We start from the raw sequence: 11,701 nt of genomic DNA, 5'->3' as shown, positions 1-11,701 counted from the left end.
CAAGGCTGTATATTGTCATCCTCTCTTATTTAATTATATGCAGAGTACATCATGTGAAATACTGGGCTGAATGAAGCACAAGCTGGAATCAAGATTGCGGGGAGAAATATCAGTAACCTCAAATATGCAGATGACACCACCCTTATGGCAGAAAGCTAAGAGGAACTGAAGAGCCTCTTGTTGAAAGTGAAAGAGGAAAGTGAAAAAGCTGGCTTAAAACTCAACATTCAAAAAACTAAGATCATGGCGTCTGATCCCATCACTTCATGGCAAATAGATGGGCAGATAATGGAAAAAGTGAGAGACTTTATTTTCTTGGCTCCAAAATCACTGCAGATGGTGACTGCAGCCATGAAATTAAAAGACGCTTGCTCCTTGGAAGAAAAGTTATGACCAACCTAAAAGCTATGGTTTTTCCAGTAGTCATGTATGGATGTGAGAGTTGGACTATAAAGAGAGATGAGCGTCAAAGAATTGATGCTTTTGAACTGTGGTGTTGAAGAAGACTCTCGAGAGACCATTGGACTGCAAGGAAATCCAACCAGTCCATCCTAAAGGAAATCAGTCCTGATATTCGTGGGAAGGACTGATGCTGAAGCTGAAACTCCAATACTTTGGCCACCTGATTCGAAGAACTGACTCATTGGAAAAGACCCTGATGCTGGGAAAGATTGAAGGCAGAAGAAGGGGATGACAGAGGATGAGATGGTTGGATGATACCACTGACTCGATGGACATGAGTTTGAGCAAACTCTGGGAGATGGTGATGGGCAGGGAAGCCTGGTGTGCTGCAGTCCATGGGATTGCAAAGAGTCAGACACGACTGAGCAACTGAACTGAGTTGAACTGTTACCAACTCGGGCTTCTAGGTGGCGCTAGTGGTAAAGAATCCCCCTGCCAATGCAGGGGACCCAAGAGACTTGGGTTTGATCCCTGGGTCAGGAAGGTCCGGCTGGAGGACGGCAGGGCAACCCATGCCCTATTCTTGCCTGGAGAATCCCACGGACAGAAATCCTGGTGGGCCACAGTCCACAAGGTGGAAAAGAGTCGGACAGGACTGAAGCAACTTAGCGTGCACGCACGCACATTACCTGCTTACTGTAATCATCTCCCGTGGCATGAGGTGGCTTTCTGCATGTGGCATCTCTCCGTGCCAGTAAACCCGAGTGGGATACCCCGGGGTGTGTGGTCCGTCCCCTGTTGCTGTCTATTTAGCTTGTTTCCAATTTCCCCGCCCACATCACACAGGGGAGGATGTCCGTGGAGGCATATCTCACACCTGTCCGCTCTCGGAAGGGCAGTTACCGGACTCTGTTCCCAGTGGATCCCGTCAGCATGAGGCCACTGGGTCAGCGCAGGCTGTGGGGACTTTCTCCTGGAATTAGGGAACTACCCTGCTCTGTCCACGCTGAGGGAGGTATACCTTCCTCCAGAGACAATCAGGGCCAATCTGTTCTTTGCTTTTTTAAAAAATATACATATTTTTGTTGTTGTTGTTGAGGTATAGTTATAGTTATAGGTACGCAGCGAGGTGAATCAGTTGTACATATATACTTATTTTTAAAATTATTTTCCATGATGTGTTATTATAAGATATTGACTATAGTTCCCTGTGCTATACAGTAAATCTTTGCTGCCCATTGCATATCTGTTTTTTAAATTAGAAACCTAGCATTCTATTCATGATAAGTCAAACAAGTGGAATCAAAATATCATAATTTTTTTAGGCAAAAATTCATCAGTTCAGTTCAGTCGCTCAGTCACATGTGACTCTTTGCGACCCCATGGACTGCAGCACGCCAGACTTCCCTGTCCATCACCAGCTCCCAGAGTTTACTCAAACTCTGAGTCTGTTTGAGTTTACTCAAACATTGAGTCAGCGATGCCACCCGACCGTCTCATCCTCTGTCGTCCCCTTCTCCTCCTGCCTTCGGTCTTTCCCAGCATCAGGGTCTTTTCTAATGAGTCAGTTCTTCACATCAAGTGGCCAAACTATTGGAGTTTCAGCTTCAGCTGAAAATTCACAAGTTTTCTATTTTTGGCCACACCACACAGCGTGTGGGTTCCTAGTTCCCCAACCAGGGATCGAACCTGTGCCCGCTGTATTAGGCGCACAGAGTCTTAACCACTGAACCGCCAGGGGGTTCCCCATTGGGTGAGTCTGACGCTGTGTTTAAGTCACGGCCACCACCAGTGGTCACTGACGGGGCAGAGTTGCCGGGATTGGCGACCTCTCTTGCTGCTGATTCAGACGCTCTCTCTCTTTTATCCTCGCCCCCAGGGCTTCAGACCCCCCCGGCCGACCAGCCCCACTCCCCCACCCCATGTCCAGTGGGGCCTGGGTGTGGCTGTGCCTTACTTTTGTCGTTTGCAATAACAGGAGAGGGCAGGTTTTTCCTGGGATGGATGAATCCCTGCCTATTTGGCCGCAGAGGTGATTTCTGCCTGAGAATTCTATTTTCTCACTGCCTCTCTCATCAGAACAGAAATGTGCTCCAATGGAAAAGATTTTGACCCATTAGTGTAGCGATGTAAAAATGCAGCAAGGCTGTAAATGTGATCCAGTGGGGGGAAAAATGTAGCTTGATGAGCAAACAGTAACCATGCTAGTTCTGATGTCCTTAAGATACAATTGAAATACTGAAATTGGAAAGTACCAGGACCCCAGGCTGCCAACCCAGTGTCCACCAATTGACTGTCTTTCAGACTTGATACACAATTTTTTTTTTTTTTTGCCTTTCTCCAAAACAGCAACAACAAATGCATTTTCTCTTTCTGATTTCAAAGGTTGTGGGAAATCCTGAGATGCACAGCCAGCCCAGTTTGCTGACTGCCTGTCATATACCAGGCGCTCTGCTGGTTTTGGTGATGCCAGTGATGGTGATCCTGGTGATGGGATGAGGACGGGATTGGGGGTGGCAGGCACTTAGCAAATGCTTAGAACATGACAAGAAGTGTGCTGGGCTCTTTATGTTGTCACCTTTAATTTTCACAGCGCCCACTGTATTTTTATTGGAGTCTAGTTGCTTTACAATGTGTTTACTCCAAATATACAGCAAAGTGATTCAGTTATACGTATACATGTATCTATTCTTTTTTGGATTCTTTTCCCATATAGGTTATTACAGAGTCCTGAGTGCCCTGCGTTATACTTGTAGGTCCTTGCTGATTATTTCATGACAGTGGTATGTATGTGTTAATCCCAAACTCCTAATGTATCCTCCCCCGCCCCTTCCCCTTTGATAACCATGCATTTGTTTTCTGTGTCTGAAAGTCAGTTTCTGATTTGCAAGCAAGTCCATTTGTATCATTTTTTTTAGATTCCGCATATAAGAGGTATCATTCGATACTTTGTCTTCCTCCGTCTGACTCTCTTTACTTAATGTGATCATTTCTAGGAGCATGCGTGTTGCTGCAAATGACATTATTTCACTCTTCTTTATGGCTAAGTAATATTCTTTTCTATACACACATACACACACATATGTATATCACATCTTTTTTATCCATTCATTTGCCACTGGACACTTAGGTTGCTTCCACGTCTTGGCACTTGTGAATACAAAGGACCCATTTTAAAGAGGTGGAAAGTGGGGCTCAGAAAGTACTTTGCCCAGAGGCACAAATAATAAACAGCAGAATTTGGATTTGAATCCAGTGCTGTCTGAACTCAAGTTATAAAACTCTTTAATCATTTCACTATATTTTTGAAGAACAGAAAGAAGGGAGAACCAAAAGCAGACTCTCAGAAAGTTGAGAGGCCCACCCAGATTCAGAGGCTGGCCCAGAGCCAGGACCCTGCCTGGCGATTCTTCAGCCCATCACTTGTCTGGCTATTTTCCGAGAGTGGTCATCTGAGCCCCTGGGTTTATTCCAGGCAGGAGAGCAAGAGAGACCCCCCCACTTCAGAGTGGCCCCGGCTCAGTCACACCTGGGGCTTGGTGTCATCACGGCTCTGTCTCTGCCCCCTCCTGGACACAGCTCCTCGGACCTTGTGCAGATTCTGACTCAAAGTCAGTGGTCAAGAAACATTCCTCAAATCATTTAAAGGAGCCACGAGGGGTTCACGTGGCCATGAATTCACTGGGCTGGACTCTTTGTCTATCCTTTCCTTGTTCATTCCGTCCATCCTTCTCTGGCTTTCATCACCGTGTCGGTTTTGCATTGATCTGCCAGCCCTTCTGAGCATTTCTGATGGGTCAGACCTCCTGTGTCAGACCCTCTTCCTGCCCTACGGTCCCTGGAATCGGGGCTTCCCCCACAACCGGGGGTGTGCTTGGGGCATCCAGAGATGCAGGCAGGGAGGCCCTGCATGGGTGTGGTTGGGATTTCAGTTACAGGGTGATTTGGGCCCACTGGGTAGTGTAAACGAGAACTTTCTCAGAAGTCCAAAGCAGGAGAGCCCCCTGTACCGTAACTACACTTCGGAGAGCACTGCTGGACTCAGATGTCCGCTGTCGTGTTCGTCTTGACCGGAGGAATGCTGGAATTCCTCTTGGAGACAAATTGACAAGGAGAAAAACCCACCAGTGTTGCGGGGAGGAGGAATGGCGACTTTACCCGCGATGAGACCCCGTTCTGCGCCTCAGAGACCTCATCTCTGGGGGACGGTCTGCAGTTTCCGCCTTTGTTGCAGAGAATTCCTGCAGCAGTGAGTCGGCTGTTGACCCATTTGACAGATGAGAGATGGAGGCTCAAAGCCAGGCTGGGGGCAAAGACCCACTGAAGGCTGAGGGAACCAGGAGCGGGTTCTGGGAGAGGAACTGAGTGAGGTCACCGTGGGAGCTCAGGGATGGTCTCCTCCTACCTGGCCCAACTGCCCGCAGGCCTGGCCGGAGACCTTGAGTCAGGACGGATGCTCCCTGATGCTAAGCTCATGCGTGCTAAGTCACTCAGTCATGTCCGACTCAGCAACCCTATGGACCATAGACCGCCTGGCTCCTCTGTCCATGGGATTCTCCAAGCGAGAACGCTGGAGTGGGTTGTCATTTCCTCCTCCAAGGGATCTTCCTAATGCAGGGATTGAACCCAAGTCTCTTGCATCCCCTGCGTTGGCAGGTGCGCTCTTTACCGCTGAGCCTCCTGGCAAGCGCCCAGGACATTGAGTGTGCTGTCCTAGCTCACTTGAAGTGGATGAGCTCAGAATTCTGAGGCTGGACAGGACCTGCGAGACGGTTTCCTAGAAGCTCCTCATCCATAAATGAGCAAAATAAAAACCAGGGAGGGGAGTGGATGGGCCCAGAGACCTCCAGCCTGTGGACAGAAGAGAGGGGACAGGAACGTATTCCATGCTTTCATTCTTAAATTAAAAAGCTTATTTATTTACTTGGCTGCACTGGGTCTTAGGTGCATCATGCAGGATCTTTAGTTTCAGTATGTGGGATCTATTTCCAGGGGTCAAATTGGAGCCCCCTGCATTGGGGGTGCAGAGTCTCAGCCCATGGACCGCCAGGAAGTCCCCAGGAACATACTCTACTGTAGCGACATTCCTTCTGCTCCCCCCCAAAAAAGCATACACAGTCTAGTGTGACATTGGATCTGTAATAAAGTCTTTAAAAAAAGAACCCTCCCCCGACACACACACACTCTGAACACCCCTGCCCAGGGACTTCCCCGGTGGTCCAGTGGTTAAGATTCTGAGCACCCAGGGCAGAGGGGCTGGGTTTGCTACTTGATTGGAGAACTGAGATCCTGCATGGCATCAACAAGTTAACATTTTTTTAAAAAATTAGAAGAGTACTGCCAAAGTAAAAGAATTAAACAAACAAAACACACCTGCTCAACCGTATATCAAGAGAACACTGTACTTGGAAAAGATCCCTGCACCTCAGTGCTCATAGCAGCGCTATTTACAACAGCCAGGACACAGAAGCAACCCAAATGTCTGTCGACAGAGGAGTAAATAAAGAAGATGTGACACATTTATATACGATGGAATACTACTCGGCCATAAAAAAGAATGAAATAAACCCGTTTACAGCATCCTGGATGGACCTAGAGATGATTGTATGAAGTAAATAAAAAAGAAAAAGACAAATATCATGCGATATCGTTTATATATGAAATCTAAAAAATGATGCAAACGAGGGAATTCCCTGGCAGTCCAGGGGCTGGGACTCAGCGTCTTCACTTCTGTGGCCTGGGTTCAGTCCCTCATCAAGGAACTTAGCTCCTGAAAGCTGGGCAGCAAGGCCAAAACAAACAAGGATACAGATGAACTTATTTACAGAAGAGAAACAGACTCACAGACTTAGAAAACAAATGTATGCTTACCAAAGGGGGAAGGTGGGGGAAAGGATAGATTAGGAGTTTGGGATTAACATACACACACCACTAAACATAAAATAGTTAATCTTCAAAGACCTACTGTAGAGCATAGGAGACTCTATTCAATAACCGGTATGGGAAAAGAATCTGTGAAAGAATAGATATATGAGCGCGTGTGTGATAAATCACTTCAGTTGTGTCTGACTCTCTGCGGACCTGTGGACTATAGCCCACCAACCTCCTCTATCCATGGGATTCTCCAGGCAAGAATACTGGAGTGGGTTGCTGTGCCCCCCTCCAGGGGATCTTCCCAGCCCAGGGATCGAACCCGAATCTCCTAAGTCTCCTGCCCTGGCAGGCAGGTTCTTTACCACTAGCGCCACCTGAGAAGCCCAGATACATGCAGCCATATAACTGAATCACTTTTCTGTACCGGAAACTAACATAACACTGTGACTCCACTATACTTAAAAATTCTTTCATTGAAAAGTCTTAACCCCATCAAAAGAAACTAAACTGCTATAAAGGACATTCCTGCGACCCGTGGGGAAGTGTGAATGTGGACCGTCTGTTGGTTAACAGTCTGTGATGGTTAAATTTCCTGAGTTTGCTCCTTCTCTTGTGGTTCTGGAGAAAGTGTCTTTGCTTGTGAAGTATTTAGAAATAAAAGTGTTACACATCCACAGCTAAGTTTCAAACGGTTCAGAAAAACATGTGTGTAGGAGAGTAAGGAGTGCTTCCCAGGTGGTTCAGTACTAAAGAATCGGCCTGCAAGGCAGGAGATAAGGGTTCGATCCCTGGGTGGGAAGATCCCCTGGAGGAAGGCATGGCAACCTACTCTGGTATTCTTGCCTGGGAAAGCCTATGGACAGAGGAGCCTGGCGGGCTCCAGTCCACGGGGTCGCAAAGAGTTGGACATGACTGAGCTTGCACATACACAGAAGAGTAAGACACACACGTGGCAGACGTCAGTAATTGTGGAGGAAGCGGGGAATGGGGGTTTCTGAGGCTGTTCAGGAAACTTCTCTGGTGGTTTGGAATTTTTCAAAATTAAACATAGAGGGGGAAGCCCCACCCACCTGCCTGGAACCCACTCACGGCTTCTCGTCCAGGCAGCGACTGGCCCACTGGGGAGGGGTTTCCAGCCCCCAGCCAGGTTCCCAGGCGCGCTCCCTTTGAAGCGCAGCAAGAGCGCTGTGATTCCCCAGGTTTGCTATCATCTCACCGCTTTCCAGAGCAGGAGACTGAGCTCCGGAAGGCCACGTGGCTGGCCCGCCGTACCACGCGTGGCGCGGCACCAGGAGGGGGTGGAGGAGTCGGGCTGTTCTGGGTCCTCCGGGGGCGTGTCTCCTGGGTGAACCGGAGTCACGTCGCCTCCCTGATGTCACAGGACATATTTTCCGAGGCAGCCATCCCCTGGGCACTGACCCCAAAGGCTCTCCAGTCCTCAGAGGCTCCTCCCTGCCCCTCCCTGCCAGCAGACAGGGGCTCAGCCTGGCTTCCGACGGGGCTTCTCTTCACTCATCAGCGATGCTGGTTCTTTGCTTGTTTGTTTGGCTGCACTGGGCTTAGCTGGTGCACTTGGGATCTCGGATCTTCATCTCAGCATGTGGGATCTAGCTCCCCGACCAGAGATCGAGTCCCGGCCTCCTGCATTGGGAGTGTGGAGTCTTAGCCCCTAGACCAACAGGGAAGTCCCTGTGATGCTGTATTTTAAAAATGGGAAGCCATGTTTATAGACTTGGGAGAGCGGTCTCATTCCATAGTGGGGAGTCAGCCCCCTCTTGGAAGGGGTTACCTAAGAGGCAATCCCAAGCCTAGAAAACAGGAAATAGCCCTTTGGGGAATCGGAAGGTGGTGAGAAGTCCAGCTTTGACCCAACGTTCCAGAGCATTCTGTACCGTTTATTACTGACGGTCCTCACCGTGGAGCTGAGTCCAGGCTCTGGGCCAGACGCTGTGTGCATGTGTGTGCACACTCGTGAATGTGCAGATGTGTGTATGTGCATGAAGGCGTGTACTCGAGTGTGCTTGAGCGTGTACCTACATGTGTGTGTGGTTGTGTGCACAAGCCCCTGGGACCTGTGGCTCCGGCCGTGGCCCCCCGAGGGTACTGTCCCCATTTCACAGCTGCGGAAATGCAGCTCAGAAAGGACCCTGGCCCCGTTTACAGAACTTACCGCACTTCTCATCAAAGGATGGTTTCAGCCGTTGGTCCCGTATTGCCCTCTGCCCAGTGTCCGTGAGCTCCGTGGTGGGGACATTGGAGGTGTCGGCAGGTACTGAAGCCTCGGGGCCCCGCCTGGCCCTGGTGTGCATCTGACCTGATAAATGTCCACTGAGGGAAGGGGGGAAGCCTACGAGAGTGGCGTCCTGAGCCGCCCAAGCCTCCAGCCCTGCCTTTCTGGAAGGTCAGCGGAGACCAGAGGTATTTCTGTTTTGAGGCGTTTAAACAGATGCTCCGACCTCCACTCCAGCTAGGGTTTCTGGCTGCGCATACCACAGACCAAGGGGTTGGAGATTCCTTCCAGAGGCTGGCTGGTCCCCGCCCCCAGCACTGCTGCCGGGGGGCTCCCAGGCTGGCTGGCCCACACCCCGCCGCTCGGTCCACAGGAGCTGGTTGCAGCCTGCCCTCCATCCCAAGACGGCCTGTGGGCGCCCAGGTGACCCGACCCCTTGTGTCTGGCCTGAGTCTCGTTTCCCACCGTCTACAGGACGCAGCCCCTTTCTGCAGACTGGGAGAGTGAGGCAGGGAGCAGCCGGCCAGCTGACCTTCACCAGTGGAGGTAGAAGGGTGCTCCAACCCCTTCACCCTCTTTCCCACACACTGCCCAGCCCCGAGTCCTGGTTCGGGTCTCGATGTCACCCCGTGTCCTTACAGAACAGCATCGGCTCATTCCTGGTCCCTGGAGCCAGACCTATGAGCCCCCAAATCTCTGTCCTGTCTTCCAGGAAGGGGTCACCAGCGTCAGCACCTTCTCCAAGCTGGTCCTGATCCCAGGAGGCCAGGAATCCGTCCCATGGATGGACCAGGTCCTCCCCACCCAAGGCTGGCCTTGGAGGAGGCCTGACTGGGGCCCATCACGCACAGGCCGCTCCTCCCCGCCAACTCCTCCCCGCCCCGTGTCATCCTTGCCATTCAGCGTCTAGTTCCCATGGTTTTTGTAGCTCTTCCTGGTTCCTTCTAGAAGCTTCCTCAAGAGTGTTGGAGTGATGGGATCTGTTCTATACAGAGAAGATAAGCATTAACCATTGGGCAAGTATGACACGCCCGTCATTTGAACTGGATTCGAAGGCCTAAGTCTGGCAGCGGCCCTGTGGTTGCTCCAGAAGGCTGTTTAAGCACCCCGGAGGGCGGGTGGTTGTGGGGTGTCCCCTGCAGAGCTGCTGGTCCCCAGGCAGTGGAGAGGACCCCTTCCCAGCGCAGAACACCTGACCTGTGGTGGGCGGAGCTTCCTCTTCCATCTTCAGTGTCTAGTTCCCATGGTTTTTGTATCTCTTCCTGGTTCCTTCTAGAAGCTTCCTCAAGAGCGTTGAGGTGATGGGATCTGTTCGATACAGAGAAGATAAGCATGATCCCTGGGCAAGGATGACGCATGAAGTCGTGAAGCATTCTATGTTTATAATATAGTTTTGCTTAATTCAAAAAAAAAAAAGAGAGAGAGTTGGAGAGATGGGATTTTTTCCTCTGGATCTCGGAACCAGCGACCCAGATGAGGAGCTGGGCTGAGCCCTGGCTCCTCTGCCCTTTCTGACGTGAGGTCGGCAGCTGCACTGACCACAGGGGAGGCCCCTCCCGCAGCCCTGAGACCCCCCACCAGGCATTACGGCCCCCCGCCTCCCACCAGGCTGCAGGAGATACTCCTGAGGGGTGGCCCTTGGCTTCCCATCCTCTCTGACTGCAAATCACCTGATGGCCTTTCCAGGCACCTCCGACACGTTAGGCTCTACCACGACCCAGGTCCTCACCCCTACGCGAAGGCATGGCTGCCCTCTGGGGGGGCCAGGGCGCTTCCGGGCAGCAGCGCAGGGCTCCACATCGCTGTCCAGGGGTGACCATCACACATGACCCCAACTGGGGCGGCTTGCACCCACCAGCCTGTCTCTCACCGTCCCAAGCCTGGAAGCCCAAGATCTCGATGTGAGCAGGGCTGGTTCTTGCCCGAGTATCTGAGGATCCTGCCTCTTCCAGCTCGGGGGCCTCCAAGTGTCCCCCAGCCTGTGGCCGCCTCTCTCCAGCCTCTGCCTTCATCATCACGTGGCTTCTCTCTCCCCTCTTCTCCGTGTCAGATGTCCCTCTGCCTCTCCCCATAAGAACACTCATCCATGGATTCGGGGGTCACCTGGGTAAACCAGGACGATCTCATTTCAAGTTCCCTGATTACATCTCACAATTGACTATCAACACTGCTACAGTGTACATGCATCGATTCTACGTGATTCAGTCCTTTACACAGTTCCATCGAAATGTAAGTATGATTTTTCTATATGGTATAATTATTTTGTGATTAATTTCAACTTTGTATTTCTTTTGTGGTTGATCTTTGCTGCTGAACTGGGGTTTGAAGTTTAGAATTTAATATTGATCACTTTCATTACATGTCACACTGCTATTCTGAATTCAGCCTTCTAGTTTTCCTGTTTAGTGTCTAGCTAGTTTTTTAGCTTTAGTGCATTTTTGGAGAAGGAAGTGGCAACCCACTCCAATATTCTTGCCTAGAGAATCCTGTGGACAGCGGAGCCTGGTGGGCTGCCGTCTATGGAGTCACACAGAGCCGGACACAACTAAAGCGACTTAGCATGCATGCATGTATTGGAGAAGGAAATGGCAACCCGCTCCAGTGTTCTTGCCTGGAGAATCCCGGGGATGGAGGAGCCTGGTGGGCTGCCGTCTATGGGGTTGCACAGGGTCGGACACGACTGAAGCGACTTAGCAGCAGGAGCAGCAGGGAGGAAAGAAAGTTAGTCACTCCGTCATGTCCAACTCTTTGCTGCCCCAAGGACTGTAGCCTCCCAGGCTCCTCTGCCCATGGAATCCTCCAGGCAAGAATTTTGGAGTGGGTTGCCATTTCCTTGTGAAGACCTATTGTCTAAATAAGGTCACACTCACAGGTTCCGGGTGGACATCCTTGGGGGACACAGGTCAGCCCCCTGTCAGCAGGTGGCTCGGTCAGTCCCACACTGTCCACCCGAGATGGCTCCTCCTTTGCCCAGAGAGGAGGGCTGGAGCAGAGGCAGGGGACCTCTGTGTGTGCCCCAGGGGGCGGGCAAGGGGTCCTCTGGAAAGCCGGGAGAGACGCCCAGGACTGGCCGGAGAGGGTCACCCTGGGAAAGGGCCAGGCGGCCTCTCGACGCTAGCTCACTAAGGGCTCCCCTCCTGGCACCCTGGGGGCCGAAGGGCTCATTGGCTTGGCTTCCCTCTGGCCTGCCAGGTT

The 11,701-nt window shown here is 51.2% G+C and overlaps 1 non-coding gene across 1 annotated transcript; it reads left to right on the top strand.

Moving 5' to 3' along the window:
* Window positions 1-9,788: 9,788 nt before the first annotated feature.
* Window positions 9,789-9,890, top strand: LOC122431561. Its single transcript, XR_006266577.1, has one exon. It is a non-coding gene; the product is annotated as a U6 spliceosomal RNA (small nuclear RNA).
* The last annotated feature ends 1,811 nt before the right edge of the window (window positions 9,891-11,701 follow it).

The sequence above is a fragment of the Cervus canadensis genome, chromosome 29, assembly GCF_019320065.1.
Source record: "Cervus canadensis isolate Bull #8, Minnesota chromosome 29, ASM1932006v1, whole genome shotgun sequence".
Lineage (NCBI taxonomy): Eukaryota > Metazoa > Chordata > Mammalia > Artiodactyla > Cervidae > Cervus > Cervus canadensis.
This window is presented reverse-complemented; position numbering and strand designations above follow the sequence as displayed.